This window comes from Salvelinus alpinus, chromosome 39 (assembly GCF_045679555.1).
Source record: "Salvelinus alpinus chromosome 39, SLU_Salpinus.1, whole genome shotgun sequence".
NCBI classification, from domain to species: domain Eukaryota; kingdom Metazoa; phylum Chordata; class Actinopteri; order Salmoniformes; family Salmonidae; genus Salvelinus; species Salvelinus alpinus.
In genome coordinates, this window is record NC_092124.1 from 3,827,240 (window position 1) to 3,846,432 (window position 19,193).

Below are 19,193 nucleotides of genomic sequence, written 5' to 3' on the forward strand. Positions count from 1 at the left end.
AGAGAGAGAATGCGTTGCTACGTAAGACACAAATGACCTATGAATTGATGTGGTTCTAAGCCTCTGATGTGGTTCCAACCCTCTCTTTAACTGATGTGTTTCTAACCCTCTCTTTAACTGATGTGGTTCTAACCCTCTCTTTAACTGATTTGGTTCTAACCCTCTCTTTAACTGATGTGGTTCTAACCCACTCTTTAACTGATGTGGTTCTAACCCACTCTTTAACTGATGTGGTTCTAACTGATGTGGTTCTAACCCTCTCTTTAACTGATGTGGTTCTAACCCTCTCTTTAACTGATGTGGTTCTAACCCTCTCTTTAACTGATGTGGTTCTAACCCTCTCTTTAACTGATGTGGTTTTAACTCTCTCTTTAACTGATGTGGTTCTAACCCTCTCTTTAACTGATGTGGTTCTAACCCTCTCTTCAACTGATGTGGTTCTAACCCTCTCTTTAACGGATGTGGTTCTAACCCTTTCTTTAACGGATGTGGTTCTAACCCTCTCTTTAACTGATGTGGTTCTAACCCTCTCTGATGTGGTTCTAACCCTCTGATGTGGTTCTAACCCTCTGATGTGGTTCTAACCCTCTCTTTAACTGATGTGTTTCTAACCCTCTCTTTAACTGATGTGGTTCTAACCCTCTCTTTAACTGATTTGGTTCTAACCCTCTCTTTAACTGATGTGGTTCTAACCCACTCTTTAACTGATGTGGTTCTAACCCACTCTTTAACTGATGTGGTTCTAACTGATGTGGTTCTAACCCTCTCTTTAACTGATGTGGTTCTAACCCTCTCTTTAACTGATGTGGTTCTAACCCTCTCTTTAACTGATGTGGTTCTAACCCTCTCTTTAACTGATGTGGTTTTAACTCTCTCTTTAACTGATGTGGTTCTAACCCTCTCTTTAACTGATGTGGTTCTAACCCTCTCTTCAACTGATGTGGTTCTAACCCTCTCTTTAACGGATGTGGTTCTAACCCTTTCTTTAACGGATGTGGTTCTAACCCTCTCTTTAACTGATGTGGTTCTAACCCTCTCTTTAACTGATGTGGTTCTAACCCTCTGATGTGGTTCTAACCCTCTGATGTGGTTCTAACCCTCTCTTTAACTGATGTGGTTCTAACCCTCTCTTTAACTGATGTGGTTCTAACCCTCTTTTTAACTGATGTGGTTCTAACCCTCTCTTTAACTGATGTGGTTCGAACCCTTTCTTTAACTGATGTGGTTCTAACCCTCTCTTTAACTGATGTGGTTCTAACCCTCTTTTTAACTGATGTGGTTCTAACCCTCTCTTTAACTGATGTGGTTCGAACCCTTTCTTTAACTGATGTGGTTCTAACCCTCTCTTTAACTGATGTGGTTCTAACCCTCTGATGTGGTTCTAAACCTCTCTTTAACTGATGTGGTTCTAACCCTCTCTTTAACTGATGTGGTTCTAACCCTCTCTTTAACTGATGTGGTTCTAACCCTCTTTTTAACTAATGTGGTTCTAACCCTCTCTTTAACTGATGTGGTTCGAACCCTTTCTTTAACTGATGTGGTTCTAACCCTCTCTTTAACTGATGTGGTTCTAACCCTCTGATGTGGTTCTAAACCTCTCTTTAACTGATGTGGTTCTAACCCTCTCTTTAACTGATGTGGTTCTAACCCTCTCTTTAACTGATGTGGTTCTAACTCTCTCTTTAACTGATGTGGTTCTAACCCTCTCTTTAACTGATGTGGTTCTAACCCTCTCTTCAACTGATGTGGTTCTAACCCTCTCTTTAACTGATGTGGTTCTAACCCTTTCTTTAACGGATGTGATTCTAACCCTCTCTTTAACTGATGTGGTTCTAACCCTCTGATGTGGTTCTAACCCTCTGATGTGGTTCTAACCCTCTCTTTAACTTATGTGGTTCTAACCCTCTCTTTAACTGATGTGGTTCTAACCCTATTTTTAACTGATGTGGTTCTAACCCTCTCTTTAACTGATGTGGTTCTAACCCTCTCTTTAACTGATGTGGTTCTAACCCCCTCTTCAACTGATGTGGTTCTAACCCTGTCTTTAACTGATGTGGTTCTAACCCTCTCTTTAACTGATGTGGTTCTAATCCCCTCTTTAACTGATGTGGTTCTAACCCTCTGATGTAGTTCTAACCCTCTCTTTAACTGATGTGGTTCTAACCCTCTCTTTAACTGATGTGGTTCTAACCCTCTCTTTAACTGATGTGGTTCTAACCCTCTCTTCAACTGATGTGGTTCTAACCCTGTCTTTAACTGATGTGGTTCTAACCCTCTCTTTAACTGATGTGGTTCTAATCCCCTCTTTAACTGATGTGGTTCTAACCCTTTCTTTAACTGATGTGGTTCTTAACCCTCTCTTTAACTGATATGGTTCTAACCCTCTGATGTGGTTCTAACCCTCTATTTAACTGATGTGGTTCTAACCCTCTCTTCAACTGATGTGGTTCTAACCTTGTCTTTAACTGATGTGGTTCTAACCCTCTCTTTAACTGATGTGGTTCTAACCCTCTGATGTGGTTCTAACCCTCTTTTTAACTGATGTGGTTCTAACCCTTTCTTTAACTGATGTGTTTCTAACCCTCTCTTCAATTGATGTGGTTCTAACCCTCTCTTCAACTGATGTGGTTCTAACCCTATCTTTAACTGATGTGGTTCTAACACTGTCTTTAACTGATGTGGTTCTAACACTGTCTTTAACTGATGTGGTTCTAACCCTGTCTTTAACTGATGTGGTTCTAACCCTGTCTTTAACTGATGTGGTTCTAACCCTCTCTTTAACTCTCAGTCATGTATTTCTGTCACACAATATTTGATTAGGTGTACAGTCGTACACAATGCAGCCATGATGAGTCCTACAACTTTGTATTTACCAAGAACTATTTTAAAAGTCATTGTACTAAATTGAATTGCAGCCAACTCACATCTTCTCCAAAAATGCTGAAACATTTGCTTTTGTGGCGTTGGGCAGTCACTCTTACAGTTCCTTCAGAATGTATTCACACCCCTTTACTTTTTCCACATTGTGCTGTGTTTCAGCCTGCATTTAAAATTGATTACATTTTGATTTTATGTCACTAATCACACAATACCCAATCATGTCAAAGTCGAATGTTGTCTGTAGAACATTTTCTAAATTAATACAAATTAAAAGCTGAAATGTCTTAAGTCAAAAAATATTCAACCCTTTTGTTATGGCAAGCCTAAATGAGTTCAGGAGTAAAAATGTGCTTAACAAATCACGTAATAAGTGCAGGGACTCATTCTGTTCAATAATAGAGTAGCGAATTTCAAACACAGATACAACCACAAAGACCAGGGAGATGTTTCAATGCCTCGCAAAGAAGGACATGATTGGTGTGTGAACATAAAAAATATCCCTTATCCCTTATTAATTAAACCCAGACACTGCAAAGAAACAGGAGTCCTTTCTTACTCAGTTGCTGGAGATGAAGGGATTTCACCATGAGGCCAATGGTGATTTTAAAATAGTTACAGTGTTTATTAGTTGTGATATGAGAAAACGGAGGATGGGTCAACTCCACAATACTAATGACAGAGTGAAAAGAAGGAAGACGGTACAGAATACAAATATTATAAAAGATCCATCCTGCTCGCAACAAGGTACTTAAGTAATACTGCAAAGAATGTGGCAAAGAAATCAACTTTTTGTCCTGAATACAAAGTGTGGGGCCAATCCAACAGAAAACATCACTGAGTACCACTCTTCATATTTTCACGCATGGTTGTGGCTGCATCATGTTGTGGGTATGCTTGTCATCGGCAAGGACTAGGGAGTTTTCTTAGGATAAAAAGAAACGGGATACAGCTACGCACAGGCAAAATACGAGAGGAAAACCTGATTCAGTCTGCTTTCAGCCTCCCTACCAAGATGGGCTGGCCCGGTTTTTCTGATAGTTTGTGTGACCTCAGCTCAGCCTCACATTCAAAGTCAAACGCGGCATCAGAAAAGAGACCTGCTACATTCTACATTGTTCCCTCACTCAAAACTTCCTATTTTTTGGGCGTCTAAAACCATGATTTGGTCAAACAGTAAAGTGCAATATCCTCATGATTCCTGTAATGAAAGTGTCTCCCCTGCCCATGTGCGTGTGCCCTCGCTGGGGCCTACTGCTGGGGCCTCTCCCCCTATTCGCTCGAGAGAAAAATGCCCTCTGATCAAATAACATTTAAAAATGCAATTGCAGGAAATTCTGGAGTCCTATTTTGACAGTAAAATATAGCAACAATAGTCTAATTGTCAACCCAAAATTCCTCACAAATTCAATCACTGAATTAAGTTGCACATCAAAATATCACGAATCATGCATTCCTGCTTGGATGTGTTAGATGAAAACGTATTTCTTGAATCAGTAGTCTATTTATGATAGTTCTGTAACGAAATTCTACGTCGTCCTCCTCCTCAGACGAGGAGAGGAGAGAGGGATCAGATGACCAATGTGCAGCGAGGTATGTAGACATGAATGAATTTATTAGACACGACGAACACTGACACGAACTATACTTGAATATTTACAAAATAACAAACAAACAACGTAGACTAACCTGAACATGCAAACTACATATAACGAAGCACGCATGAACAGGAACGAACGAACGAACGAACGAACGAGACAGTACTGTGTGGTGCAAATAAACACAGACACAGCGACACAATCACCCACAAACAAACAATGTGAAACCACCTACCTTAATATGGTTCTCAATCAGAGGAGATGAAAACCACCTGCCTCTAATTGAGAACCATATCAGGTCACCCATTAACCAACATAGAAACACATAACATAGAAATGCTCACCCACACTCACGCCCTGACCGACTAACACATACAAAACAACAGAAAACAGGTCAGGAACGTGACAAGTTCTTAATAAAGAAATATGAATGACTTTATTATGAACACCCAAGATGATTCCAAATCATGATTTGGGTCCAACCAAATCATGGGCTGGTGCCACCAACTGTAAAAGTTAGAGGCACCAGTGACACCAGGGGAAAATGTTAGTCTGGAGCCCTGTAATAATAATTAACACTTAAGGTCAATGTGGTCTCAGGCCAATTCGTAATATTATGTGTGTAAATCTGTGGCAGTACGGATCTTACAGCGGGACAATAACCCCAAGCCCACATCAAAATCACAAAAATGGTAAATCAAGGCGTCACCAGGCGTCACTACAGACCCTGGTTCGATCCTGGGCTGTATCACAACCAGCTGTGATCGGGAGTCCCATCGAGCGGCGCACAATTGGCCCAGAGTCATCTGGGTTAGGGGAGGTGTAACGATTCTCGTTGGTGGAAGGAGAGGAGGACCAAAATGCAACGTGGTAAGTGTTCGTCATATTTAATTAAAACTGAACACTACACAAAACAACAACGAGGAAAAACGAAACTGAAACAGTTCTGCCAGGTGAACATACACTAAACAGAAAACAATCACCCACAACACACAATGGAAAACAGGCTACCTAAGTATAGCTCCCAACCAGAGACAACGATAGACAGCTGCCTCTGATTGGGAACCACACCAGGCCAAACACAGAAATAGACATCCTAGACATACAACATAGAATGCCCATCCACATCACACCCTGACCAAACAAAACATAGAAACATACAAAGCAATCTATGGTCAGGGCGTGACAGGAGGGTTTGGTTGGGGTAGGCTTTCATTGGAAACAAGAATGTGTTCTTAACTGACTTGCCTAGTTAAATAAAGGTTAAATAAATAAAATAAAAAATAAAAATGGCAGCTGCCTCAGGCATCACATCATCAAGGGGCCTCGTTCGTGAGCTGGGCATAATTGAAAAAAGAATACAGGTAATATTTATTTATTTTTACATAATTTCTCCGCTTAAGGATCCCCCATGCTCCGCTCGAGGCCCCCCAACCCTACATATAGTGAGACAGAGGGGCGCTGTTTCGCTCGCTCGGATGCTTTCTCCGGTGAGATAGTATCAGCCACTTGCAAATTGAAGGAATGTTTGCCCCCGGGCTGGCCTTTGCCCAGACCTGGACTGGAGGCAGCACAGAATCAGCAGCATGTAGTGTGCCACTCCAAAAATGGTATATTGTATTGACATGCCACCAAGTGGCTGTGAAATGTAGAAAGGTGAGTTCTCCATTCAGCACTCCAACAGGTGTGTGCCCTTTGTTGAAAAGCATCATACACATTTCTCTCTCCCGACCACCGGTTACCAAAGCCGCATAGTGATAAAGATGGTGGTCAACACCGCAGCTCAGTGGTGCTATTAAGTCATTTATCTAACACTCCAACAGGTGCATGTCGGCTCTCATGTCAGAAGATTTTAGATTGATTTAGAATAGTTCATTTTAAGGGAAACCACTTTTAATGTTAATTTGGAAGATTCTGATATTATGTTTTATTTTTGACCGAACTGATTTGGACCCCGATTCAATTGTTATTGTTAATTAGCTTATTTTTCTAGGAAGATTATTTATCCATAAGATTAAGTTTAAGGTTTTAAGTTGTTTAAGGTGGAACTGAAACATTATTTTGAAATGATCAGAAAATGTAAAAACAAAAAAGCAGTACATACCATAAAACGTTTTGACAAATGTACATTTTATTTTGACGTGTAATAGCCCTGTCTATGTTAAGTTTATTTTTACATTTACATTTAAGTCATTTAGCAGACGCTCTTATCCAGAGCGACTTACAAATTGGTGCATTCACCTTATGATATCCAGTGGAACAACCACTTTACAATAGTGCATCTAACTCTTTTAAGGGGGGGGGTTAGAAGGATTACTTTATCCTATCCTAGGTATTCCTTAAAGAGGTGGGGTTTCAGGTGTCTCCGGAAGGTGGTGATTGACTCCGCTGACCTGGCGTCGTGAGGGAGTTTGTTCCACCATTGGGGTGCCAGAGCAGCGAACAGTTTTGACTGGGCTGAGCGGGAACTGTACTTCCTCAGAGGTAGGGAGGCGAGCAGGCCAGAGGTGGATGAACGCAGTGCCCTTGTTTGGGTGTAGGGCCTGATCAGAGCCTGAAGGTACGGAGGTGCCGTTCCCCTCACAGCTCCGTAGGAAAGCACCATGGTCTTGTAGCGGATGCGAGCTTCAACTGGAAGCCAGTGGAGAGAGCGGAGGAGCGGGGTGACGTGAGAGAACTTGGGAAAGTTGAACACCAGACGGGCTGCGGCGTTCTGGATGAGTTGTAGGGGTTTAATGGCACAGGCAGGGAGCCCAGCCAACAGCGAGTTGCAGTAATCCAGACGGGAGATGACAAGTGCCTGGATTAGGACCTGCGCCACTTCCTGCGTGAGGCAGGGTCGTACTCTGCGAATGTTGTAGAGCATGAACCTACAGGAACGGGTCACCGCCTTGATGTTAGTTGAGAACGACAGGGTGTTGTCCAGGATCACGCCAAGGTTCTTAGCACTCTGGGAGGAGGACACAATGGAGTTGTCAACCGTGATGGCGAGATCATGGAACGGGCAGTCCTTCTCCGGGAGGAAGAGCAGCTCCGTCTTGCCGAGGTTCAGCTTGAGGTGGTGATCCGTCATCCACACTGATATGTCTGCCAGACATGCAGAGATGCGATTCACCACCTGGTTATCAGAGGGGGGAAAGGAGAAGATTAATTGTGTGTCGTCTGCATAGCAATGATAGGAGAGACCATGTGAGGATATGACAGAGCCAAGTGACTTGGTGTATAGCGAGAATAGGAGAGGGCCTAGAACAGAGCCCTGGGGGACACCAGTGGTGAGAGCACGTGGTGCGGAGACAGATTCTCGCCACGCCACCTGGTAGGAGCGACCTGTCAGGTAGGACGCAATCCAAGCGTGGGCCGCGCCGGAGATGCCCAGCTCGGAGAGGGTGGAGAGGAGGATCTGATGGTTCACAGTATCAAAGGCAGCCGATAGGTCTAGAAGGATGAGAGCAGAGGAGAGAGAGTTAGCTTTAGCAGTGCGGAGCGCCTCCGTGATACAGAGAAGAGCAGTCTCAGTTGAATGACTAGTCTTGAAACCTGACTGATTTGGATCAAGAAGGTCATTCTGAGAGAGATAGCAGGAGAGCTGGCCAAGGACGGCACGTTCAAGAGTTTTGGAGAGAAAAGAAAGAAGGGATACTGGTCTGTAGTTGTTGACATCGGAGGGATCGAGTGTAGGTTTTTTCAGAAGGGGTGCAACTCTCGCTCTCTTGAAGACGGAAGGGACGTAGCCAGCGGTCAAGGATGAGTTGATGAGCGAGGTGAGGTAAGGGAGAAGGTCTCCGGAAATGGTCTGGAGAAGAGAGGAGGGGATAGGGTCAAGCGGGCAGGTTGTTGGGCGGCCGGCCGTCACAAGACGCGAGATTTCATCTGGAGAGAGAGGGGAGAAAGAGGTCAAAGCACAGGGTAGGGCAGTGTGAGCAGAACCAGCGGTGTCGTTTGACTTAGCAAACGAGGATCGGATGTCGTCGACCTTCTTTTCAAAATGGTTGACGAAGTCATCAGCAGAGAGGGAGGAGGGGGGAGGAGGGGGAGGAGGATTCAGGAGGGAGGAGAAGGTGGCAAAGAGCTTCCTAGGGTTAGAGGCAGATGCTTGGAATTTAGAGTGGTAGAAATTGGCTTTAGCAGCAGAGACAGAAGAGGAGAATGTAGAGAGGAGGGAGTGAAAGGATGCCAGGTCCGCAGGGAGGCGAGTTTTCCTCCATTTCCGCTCGGCTGCCCGGAGCCCTGTTCTGTGAGCTCGCAATGAGTCGTCGAGCCACGGAGCAGGAGGGGAGGACCGAGCCGGCCTGGAGGATAGGGGACATAGAGAGTCAAAGGATGCAGAAAGGGAGGAGAGGAGGGTTGAGGAGGCAGAATCAGGAGATAGGTTGGAGAAGGTTTGAGCAGAGGGAAGAGATGATAGGATGGAAGAGGAGAGAGTAGCGGGGGAGAGAGAGCGAAGGTTGGGACGGCGCGATACCATCCGAGTAGGGGCAGTGTGGGAAGTGTTGGATGAGAGCGAGAGGGAAAAGGATACAAGGTAGTGGTCGGAGACTTGGAGGGGAGTTGCAATGAGATTAGTGGAAGAACAGCATCTAGTAAAGATGAGGTCAAGCGTATTGCCTGCCTTGTGAGTAGGGGGGGAAGGTGAGAGGGTGAGGTCAAAAGAGGAGAAGAGTGGAAAGAAGGAGGCAGAGAGGAATGAGTCAAAGGTAGACGTGGGGAGGTTAAAGTCACCCAGAACTGTGAGAGGTGAGCCATCCTCAGGAAAGGAACTTATCAGGGCGTCAAGCTCATTGATGAACTCTCCAAGGGAACCTGGAGGGCGATAAATGATAAGGATGTTAACCTTTCACGAGCCTCTACCCCGGGTCCGGGATCACCCCCCACCCCCCCACACACTGATTAGCATAGCTAGCATAGCTTCACAAGTAGATAGTAGCATCTAAATATCATTAAATCACAAGTCCAAGACACCAGATGAAAGATACAGATCTTGTGAATAAAGCCACCATTTCAGATTTTTAAAATGTTTTACAGGGAAGACAAAATATGTAAATCTATTAGCTAAACACGTTAGCAAAATACACCACTTTTCTAACTCCATCAGTTTCTTACTACTTCAGGTGCTATCACCAATTCGGCTAATCTAAGATATTGATAGCCACAAACCAAGAAAAAAACTCATCAGATGACAGTCTGATAACATATTTATGGTATAGGATAGGTGTTGTTAGAAAAAAGTGCATATTTCAGGTAGAAATCACAGTTTACAATTGCACCGACCATCACAAATCGACTAGAATTACTAGATAGAGCAACGTGTATGACCAATTTACTCATCATAAAACATTTCATAAAAATAGACAAAGCATAGCAATGGAAAGACCCAGATCTTGTGATTCCAGACAATATTTCAGATTTTCTAAGCGTTTTACAGCGAAAACACAATAAATCGATAAGTTAGCATACCACATGTGAAAACGTTACCAGAGCATCGATTCCAGCCAAAGAGCGCTATAACGTAATCACCGCCAAAATATATTAATTTTTTCACTAACCTTCTCAGAATTCTTCCGATGACACTCCTGTAACATCATTTTACAACATACATATACAGTTTGTTCGAAAAGGTGCATATTTAGCCATACAAAACCGTGGTTATACAATGGAAATAGTCACAACTCAAGCCTCAAAATGAGGAACGTCAGCTTTCAGAGTGATCTAGTTTAATCGAAAGCTAATCATATACTTGACTAAAAAATACAGGGTTGACAGGAATCGAAAGACAAATTAGTTCTTAATGCAACCGCTGATTTACATTTTTAAAATGATCCTTACTTTTCAATACAGGGTTCGCCAAGTGAAGCTATACCAAACAAAATGGCGAAATATGCGTTTAAAATATTTCGACAGAACAACGATTTATCATATTAAATATTGCTTACTTTGAGCTGTTCTTGCATCAGATTCTTGGGCAATGTATCCTTTCTATGTTATAAACGTCTTTTGGTCGATAGATGTCCTCTGTCCTTGGAAATATCCACTAACGATCGAACGGGACCACAAAACGTGTCCAAAGTTTCAGAGTGCACAACAAAGAAATTCCTCAAAATCGCACTAAACGGATATAAATTGCTATAAAACGGTTCAAATTAACTACATTATGATGTTTTTAACAACTATAACGACTGAAAACATGACCGGAGAAATATTGCTGGTTAGACAACGATTTGGAATGAGGCAAGTCCGATGTCCTTCACGCTTCAGGCGCGCGACGAGAAAGGGAGGTCCCTATACATTTTGTGGTTTTATAATGGCTGTGATTGTGCAATCGATTCCATTCAAAACGTGATGACGTACAGACACCCAGAGGAAGACGTAGGCAGTGTCGGTTTCTTCATAGCATTCACTGTCGCCTTAAAAACAGACTCCAGATCAGGGGTAAAAATTTCTGAAATCTGACCCCTGTCATGAAAAGTGCTGTAGATATTGTTCTGTACCACTCAGAGACAAAATTCCAACTTCTATAGAAACTAGAAGGTGTTTTCTATCCAATAATAACAATAATATGCATATTGTACGATCAAGAATTTAGCACGAGGCAGTTTAATTTGGAGACCCAAATATGCTAATGCGGAACAGCACCCCCTATAGTTCCAAGAAGTTAAGCTTGAAAGGGCTGGTAACTGTGACAGCATGGAATTCAAAGGAGGCGATAGACAGATGGGTCAGGGGAGAAAGAGAGAATGTCCACTTGGGAGAGATGAGGATCCCAGTGCCACCACCCCGCTGACCAGAAGCTCTCGGGGTGTGCGAGAACACGTGGGCAGACGAGGAGAGAGCAGTAGGAGTAGCAGTGTTATCAGTGGTAATCCATGTTTCCGTCAGTGCCAAGAAGTCGAGGGACTGGAGGGAAGCATAGGCTGAGATGAACTCTGCCTTGTTGGCCGCAGATCGGCAGTTCCAGAGGCTGCCTGAGACCTGGAACTCCACGTGGGTCGTGCGCGCTGGGACCACCAGGTTAGAGTAGCAGCGGCCACGCGGTGTGAAGCGTTTGTATGGTCTGTGCAGAGAGGAGAGAACAGGGATAGACAGACACATAGTTGACAGGCTACAGAAGAGGCTACGCTAATGCAAAGGAGATTGGAATGACAAGTGGACTACACGTCTCGAATGTTCAGAAAGTTAAGCTTACGTTGCAAAAAATCTTATTGACTAAAATGATATAGTACTGCTGGCTGGTGAAATAGGCTAGCTAGCAGTGGCTGCGTTGTTGACTTTGTTTATGTACTCTTTCCAGTATATTAACCTTTTTGTATTTTTTGTTATTATCCAGTATATAATAAAATAAATACATTTTATGTGAAAGTCTATTTTAAAGACTCATTGCAGTCAAAAAACGTGAATACCTGTGTTTTACTATGAGGTTGGAATAATACTATGAAATTGTGAAAATTATGATAATGCCCTTTAGTATAAGAGCTGTTTGACAAGAATGCCTGAAATTACAGCCTGTTTTGGTGGGATGTTTTGACCTGCCTGGTGACATCACCAGGTGGTAAATTGGTTAATAGACCAATAGGAAAGAGAGTTCCAAACCCCTCTGCCAATAACAGCTAGTTTTCAGTTTCCCCCTCCCCACTCACACCACTCCCAGAAAGTCCTAGCAAAATTCTCGCTTGAGAAATTGCTCTTCGCTAAGAAGCTATTTTTATTTATTTTTTACCATTTAAATTGAAAACATCACAGTACTTAATTGTTACACAGAAATTATTTGATATTGAGATAAAAACACAGAGCAAAGATATGCTAGGCAGGACCAGTGCTTAATTAATTTGTAAATCGGGAGGTCCTGGAACACATTGAGAGAGAAAAAGTTCCCAAACTGCTACACAACGTAGCATCGCAGCAGACAGCGTAAACAACCTACTATCTATGAGGGTGAAACGGACAGCACTCTCCAAGGTGCTAATTAATTCAAAGCATTTTAGAGGTCACTGCAGTATGCCTACATACTTGAGTATAGCTGCGGGGCTTACAAAAGTCTGACTTTCTTATGGCCTAATTTTCTAGATATCAATGTACAGCAAAAATTTGAGACGTCACTGCAGAACACCGGCCATATGTATATGCACACATACTCAGCTGTGGGGCTCACAAGCTCCGAATTTCATATCATTGTCAAGACATCAATGTAGCAGTAGAACAAATAGCACAATATCGGAATATAACTTCAAACAAAACAAATCAATGTAGGCTACAGCAGAACACACATATGAGAATACATAGGCCTCCTGCCTATGTGATAATATGACGCACGTATTCGGATTAACTTCACAGCACAGAACAAGTTTGTAAAAAAAATAATAGTAATTGCCAAAGTTTTAAAAACATTGAAACCCACAATGACTCTCCCCATGTCAAGTCTACTTAACTACTGACAATCAATGTCTTGCTCAAAGCCATGCTCAGACGTTTAGCCTCTTTCTAAGGCTGTTCAGAAGACTCTGGCTGTAGAGTCTATTTTTTTAATTTTGAGTGTTAACTATAACTTGGGTGTCCTCTTTAGCCTCGTCTACAAGGCTTGCTGCCACCAAATGCGCCTTGGTTCGGGCATGTTCAAAAACCTTTTTTCTGAGGGCTCGTTTTTTCCCCCGTCTGAGGCAGATGATTTTACTGTACATTTCACCCACCTTTTTGCTAGTTTAATCGCTCCAGTCATTTTCAGACCCAAGCTCCTTACCTTTTTGCATGTTGTACAGTCCAGCTTGGAATTCTAAATGACAAGCCAGGGGTTATACGTTTGCTTGTTCTTGATCTGCAAATAGCACCTGCTCCGAGCACTTCGTCGGTGGATGAGGCACTGTCCCCCCCAGCTCCCCGTCTCCCTCTCCTACTGAGTCTGACCCGCTAGTAGGCCTACTAGCTAGTGGAGGTGCCGGCAGTGATGCTGAACTAGCGGGATTAGCAGCGCTGCTAGCTAAGGCATCACCATCAAGAACAGTTTTCCCCTCACTCCTCCTCCGGCACTGACAGTTCTCTGGCTCGTTGTGGGTTCGATTCACAATCTTTCTCTGGATTTTGGACATGAAAAATGTAATCAAACTCGATTGCCTTTCCCTATCCATTTTTTTATTTGCCGTTCCCACGTTTCAAATTCAGTAGGGGCACAACTAGCCTAGGCTACGTGACGTGATTACATAGGGACCTCTTCACTAGCTGACCACCACTACCAAGATCTGTATCAAGAGCAGTTACTTACCCCACTGGCCCTCCCCATAACCTCTATGTACAAATAAGAAAGCAGGTCTGGAATCAGGGAGGGAGGATAGGATGATTACACAGATCACCACGCTTTTACATCATGGTCTTTCTGGGGGGGCGGAAGAAATAACAAGGAGGCAACTTAATTTAATGCTGATCGCTTTTATTAGAATGTTTACAGTGTGAACAGTGAAACAATTAATAAATCATGACGCGAGAGGTACCTCAAATCTGAGAGGTGTCGGATCCTGTTCCGGCAGGATCCGGCTCGAATTAAGCACTGGGCAGAATGCTAGATACGGTAGTGTGTGCAGACAGTATCGTCAGTGGAGGAGGAGAGTGTCGAGTGGCACACACAGCATTTGAATTGATTTTAGCCGCCGGTGATAGGCAGGACTCGCAGGAGGTATGCAGACGGCCCAGCGCGTCACTGGGGGTGAGCTATCAGCCATCCAGGACGTCCATACCAGGTGTTGTCTGAGAACACCCAAGACATAGACTGTTCTCCATGCTACCGTCCGGCAGTCGGTACCATCAAGTACATTTACATTTTACATTTAAGTCATTTAGCAGACGCTCTTATCCAGAGCGACTTACAAATTGGTGCATTCACCTTATGACATCCAGTGGAACAACCACTTTACAATAGTGCATCTAAATCTTTTAAGGGGGGGGGGGGGTCAGAAGGATTACTTTATCCTATCCTAGGTATTCCTTGAAGAGGTGGGGTTTCAGGTGTCTCCGGAAGGTGGTGATTGACTCCGCTGTCCTGGCGTCGTGAGGGAGTTTGTTCCACCATTGGGGTGCCAGAGCAGCGAACAGTTTTGACTGGGCTGAGCGGGAACTGTACTTCCTCAGTGGTAGGGAGGCGAGCAGGCCAGAGGTGGATGAACGCAGTGCCCTTGTTTGGGTGTAGGGCCTGATCAGAGCCTGAAGGTACGGAGGTGCCGTTCCCCTCACAGCTCCGTAGGCAAGCACCATGGTCTTGTAGCGGATGCGAGCTTCAACTGGAAGCCAGTGGAGAGAGCGGAGGAGCGGGGTGACGTGAGAGAACTTGGAAAGGTTGAACACCAGACGGGCTGCGGCGTTCTGGATGAGTTGTAGGGGTTTAATGGCACAGGCAGGGAGCCCAGCCAACAGCGAGTTGCAGTAATCCAGACGGGAGATGACAAGTGCCTGGATTAGGACCTGCGCCGCTTCCTGTGTGAGGCAGGGTCGTACTCTGCGGATGTTGTAGAGCATGAACCTACAGGAACGGGCCACCGCCTTGATGTTAGTTGAGAACGACAGGGTGTTGTCCAGGATCACGCCAAGGTTCTTAGCGCTCTGGGAGGAGGACACAATGGAGTTGTCAACCGTGATGGCGAGATCATGGAACGGGCAGTCCTTCCCCGGGAGGAAGAGCAGCTCCGTCTTGCCGAGGTTCAGCTTGAGGTGGTGGTCCGTCATCCACACTGATATGTCTGCCAGACATGCAGAGATGCGATTCGCCACCTGGTCATCAGAAGGGGGAAAGGAGAAGATTAATTGTGTGTCGTCTGCATAGCAATGATAGGAGAGACCATGTGAGGTTATGACAGAGCCAAGTGACTTGGTGTATAGCGAGAATAGGAGAGGGCCTAGAACAGAGCCCTGGGGGACACCAGTGGTGAGAGCACGTGGTGAGGAGACAGATTCTCGCCACGCCACCTGGTAGGAGCGACCTGTCAGGTAGGACGCAATCCAAGCGTGGGCCGCGCCGGAGATGCCCAACTCGGAGAGGGTGGAGAGGAGGATCTGATGGTTCACAGTATCGAAGGCAGCCGATAGGTCTAGGAGGATGAGAGCAGAGGAGAGAGAGTTAGCTTTAGCAGTGCGGAGCGCCTCCGTGATACAGAGAAGAGCAGTCTCAGTTGAATGACTAGTCTTGAAACCTGACTGATTTGGATCAAGAAGGTCATTCTGAGAGAGATAGCGGGAGAGCTGGCCAAGGACGGCACGTTCGAGAGTTTTGGAGAGAAAAGAAAGAAGGGATACTGGTCTGTAGTTGTTGACATCGGAGGGATCGAGTGTAGGTTTTTTCAGCAGGGGTGCAACTCTCGCTCTCTTGAAGACGGAAGGGACGTAGCCAGCGGTCAAGGATGAGTTGATGAGCGAGGTGAGGTAAGGGAGAAGGTCTCCGGAAATAGTCTGGAGAAGAGAGGAGGGGATAGGGTCAAGCGGGCAGGTTGTTGGGCGGCCGGCCGTCACAAGACGCGAGATTTCATCTGGAGAGAGAGGGGAGAAAGAGGTCAGAGCACAGGGTAGGGCAGTGTGAGCAGAACCAGCGGTGTCGTTTGACTTAGCAAACGAGGATCGGATGTCGTCGACCTTCTTTTCAAAATGGTTGACGAAGTCATCTGCAGAGAGGGAGGAGGGGGGAGGAGGGGGAGGAGGATTCAGGAGGGAGGAGAAGGTGGCAAAGAGCTTCCTAGGGTTAGAGGCAGATGCTTGGAATTTAGAGTGGTAGAAAGTGGCTTTAGCAGCAGAGACAGAAGAGGAAAATGTAGAGAGGAGGGAGTGAAAGGATGCCAGGTCCGCAGGGAGGCGAGTTTTCCTCCATTTCCGCTCGGCTGCCCGGAGCCCTGTTCTGTGAGCTCGCAATGAGTCGTCGAGCCACGGAGCAGGAGGGGAGGACCGAGCCGGCCTGGAGGATAGGGGACATAGAGAGTCAAAGGATGCAGAAAGGGAGGAGAGGAGGGTTGAGGAGGCAGAATCAGGAGATAGGTTGGAGAAGGTTTGAGCAGAGGGAAGAGATGATAGGATGGAAGAGGAGAGAGTAGCGGGGGAGAGAGAGCGAAGGTTGGGACGGCGCGATACCATCCGAGTAGGGGCAGTGTGGGAAGTGATGGATGAGAGCGAGAGGGAAAAGGATACAAGGTAGTGGTCGGAGACTTGGAGGGGAGTTGCAATGAGGTTAGTGGAAGAACAGCATCTAGTAAAGATGAGGTCGAGCGTATTGCCTGCCTTGTGAGTAGGGGGGGAAGGTGAGAGGGTGAGGTCAAAAGAGGAGAGGAGTGGAAAGAAGGAGGCAGAGAGGAATGAGTCAAAGGTAGACGTGGGGAGGTTAAAGTCACCCAGAACTGTGAGAGGTGAGCCGTCCTCAGGAAAGGAGCTTATCAGGGCATCAAGCTCATTGATGAACTCTCCAAGGGAACCTGGAGGGCGATAAATGATAAGGATGTTAAGCTTGAAAGGGCTGGTAACTGTGACAGCATGGAATTCAAAGGAGGCGATAGACAGATGGGTAAGGGGAGAAAGGGAGAAAGACCACTTGGGAGAGATGAGGATCCCGGTGCCGCCACCCCGCTGACCAGAAGCTCTCGGGGTGTGCGAGAACACGTGGGCAGACGAGGAGAGAGCAGTAGGAGTAGCAGTGTTATCTGTGGTGATCCATGTTTCCGTCAGTGCCAAGAAGTCGAGGGACTGGAGGGAAGCATAGGCTGAGATGAACTCTGCCTTGTTGGCCGCAGATCGGCAGTTCCAGAGGCTGCCGGAGACCTGGGACTCCACGTGGGTGGTGCGCGCTGGGACCACCAGGTTAGGGTGGCCGCGGCCACGCGGTGTGAAGCGTTTGTATGGTCTGTGCAGAGAGGAGAGAACAGGGATAGACAGACACATAGTTGACAGGCTACAGAAGAGGCTACGCTAATGCAAAGGAGATTGGAATGACACGTGAACTACACGTCTCGAATGTTCAGAAAGTTAAGCTTGCGTTGCAGAAATCTTATTGACCAAAATTATTAAAATGATACAGTACTGCGGAAGTGGGCTAGCTAGCAGTGGCTGCGTTGTTGACTTTGTTTGAGAGTGTCGCTGGCTAGGTAACCTCGGTAGCTAGCTATGTAACCTCGGTAACTGGCTCGTTAATTAGTATAAACTACACAATTGTCTTAGATACAAGGACAGCAAAGACAACTATGTAGCTAGCTAACACTACACTAATCAATCGTTCCGTTGATCCGTTGAATGTAATAGTTTCTACAGTGTTGCTATTCGGTGGCTAGCTGGCTAGCGAGCAGTGTTGACTACGTTACGTTACGTTAAAAGGACGAAAAATAGCTGGCTAGCTAACCGAATTAGTCTAAACTACGCAGTTATCTTAGAAACAAAGACAGCAAAGACAACTATGTAGCTAGCTAACACTACACTAATCGAGTCGTTCCGTTGAATGTAATAGTTACTACAGTGTTGCTGTTCGGTGGCTAGCTGGCTAGGTAGCAGTGTTGACTACGTTACGTTAAAAGTTACGTTAAAAGAACGAAGAATAGCTGGCTAGCTACGCAATTATCTTTGATACAAAGACGGCTAAGTAGCTAGCTAAGATTAAACAAATCAAACCGTTGTACTGTAATGAAATGAAATGAGAATGTGAAAATGTGATACTACCTGAGGAGCGAAGCGGAAGGTAGCGAAGCTGGCTAGGTAGCAGTGTTGACTACGTTACGTTAAAAGTTACGTTAAAAGAACGAAGAATAGCTGGCTAGCTACGCAATTATCTTTGATACAAAGACGGCTAAGTAGCTAGCTAAGATTAAACAAATCAAACCGTTGTACTGTAATGAAATGAAATGAGAATGTGAAAATGTGATACTACCTGAGGAGCGAAGCGGAATGCGACCGGTTTCCACTCTAGCTTCCGAACAAGGCCTATCTAGCGTTATCTAGACAACATATCATTCGACACCTCTAGGCCCTTATAAGATCATGCTAAATTCAAGGTTATTGACAATAATCAACAGAAGTTCACTACAACGCAGTGTAAAACTAGTTTATAATAGTCACAGCAGGTCTGTGCTCTTTAAACTTTTGCGATGATAGCTAGTTAATGAAACACGTGGAGAGTAACAACATCAGTCGTCCTGGAGTATCGTTTAAGTTTCTGAACATTTTTGATGTGTTTTTTGTTAGTTAGTTAATAAACGCACATTGTTTTCGCTGAGTTATTGTGAGACCGCATCACCCTCCCTCACACACACACACACACACACACACACACATCAAAAGTTTGACAGAAAATGTAATAAAAACTGACTAACCTTGTAATCCTTGGATTTCAAAGGCACTGATGTCTTTTATCATCCGAGTGAACAAATATGGTTGAAGTAGGTACAGGTGACGTAAATAAACAGGTATTCGCTAACCTTCGTGTTTCAAATGAGCAAACATGGCTTGTGTTCTATCGCAGCCATGATCACAGAACATAAATACATCGAGCCGAAAGAAGAAGTGAATGGGTGCGCCGACGGATAAATGAAGATAGTTCACTCAGGCCGTTTACTATTGAAAATAATGATCAGTTCCGGTCGACTTAACGGGGTGGGTCTCCCATAGACACCAATGCAATAGCAGTTGTGTTTGGTCTACTTAGGTCATTGACTGTCATTTGACAAAAAATAAATAAAACAGCGAATGGGTTGAAGTACCACACACACACGAAGTACCACACGA

At 45.0% G+C, this 19,193-nt stretch overlaps 1 protein-coding gene across 1 annotated transcript in view; it reads right to left on the bottom strand.

Moving 5' to 3' along the window:
- LOC139566666 (calcium-binding protein 2-like) overlaps positions 1-19,193 on the bottom strand; it is a 43,059-nt gene that overhangs the window by 8,959 nt on the left and 14,907 nt on the right. The window lies entirely within an intron of this gene.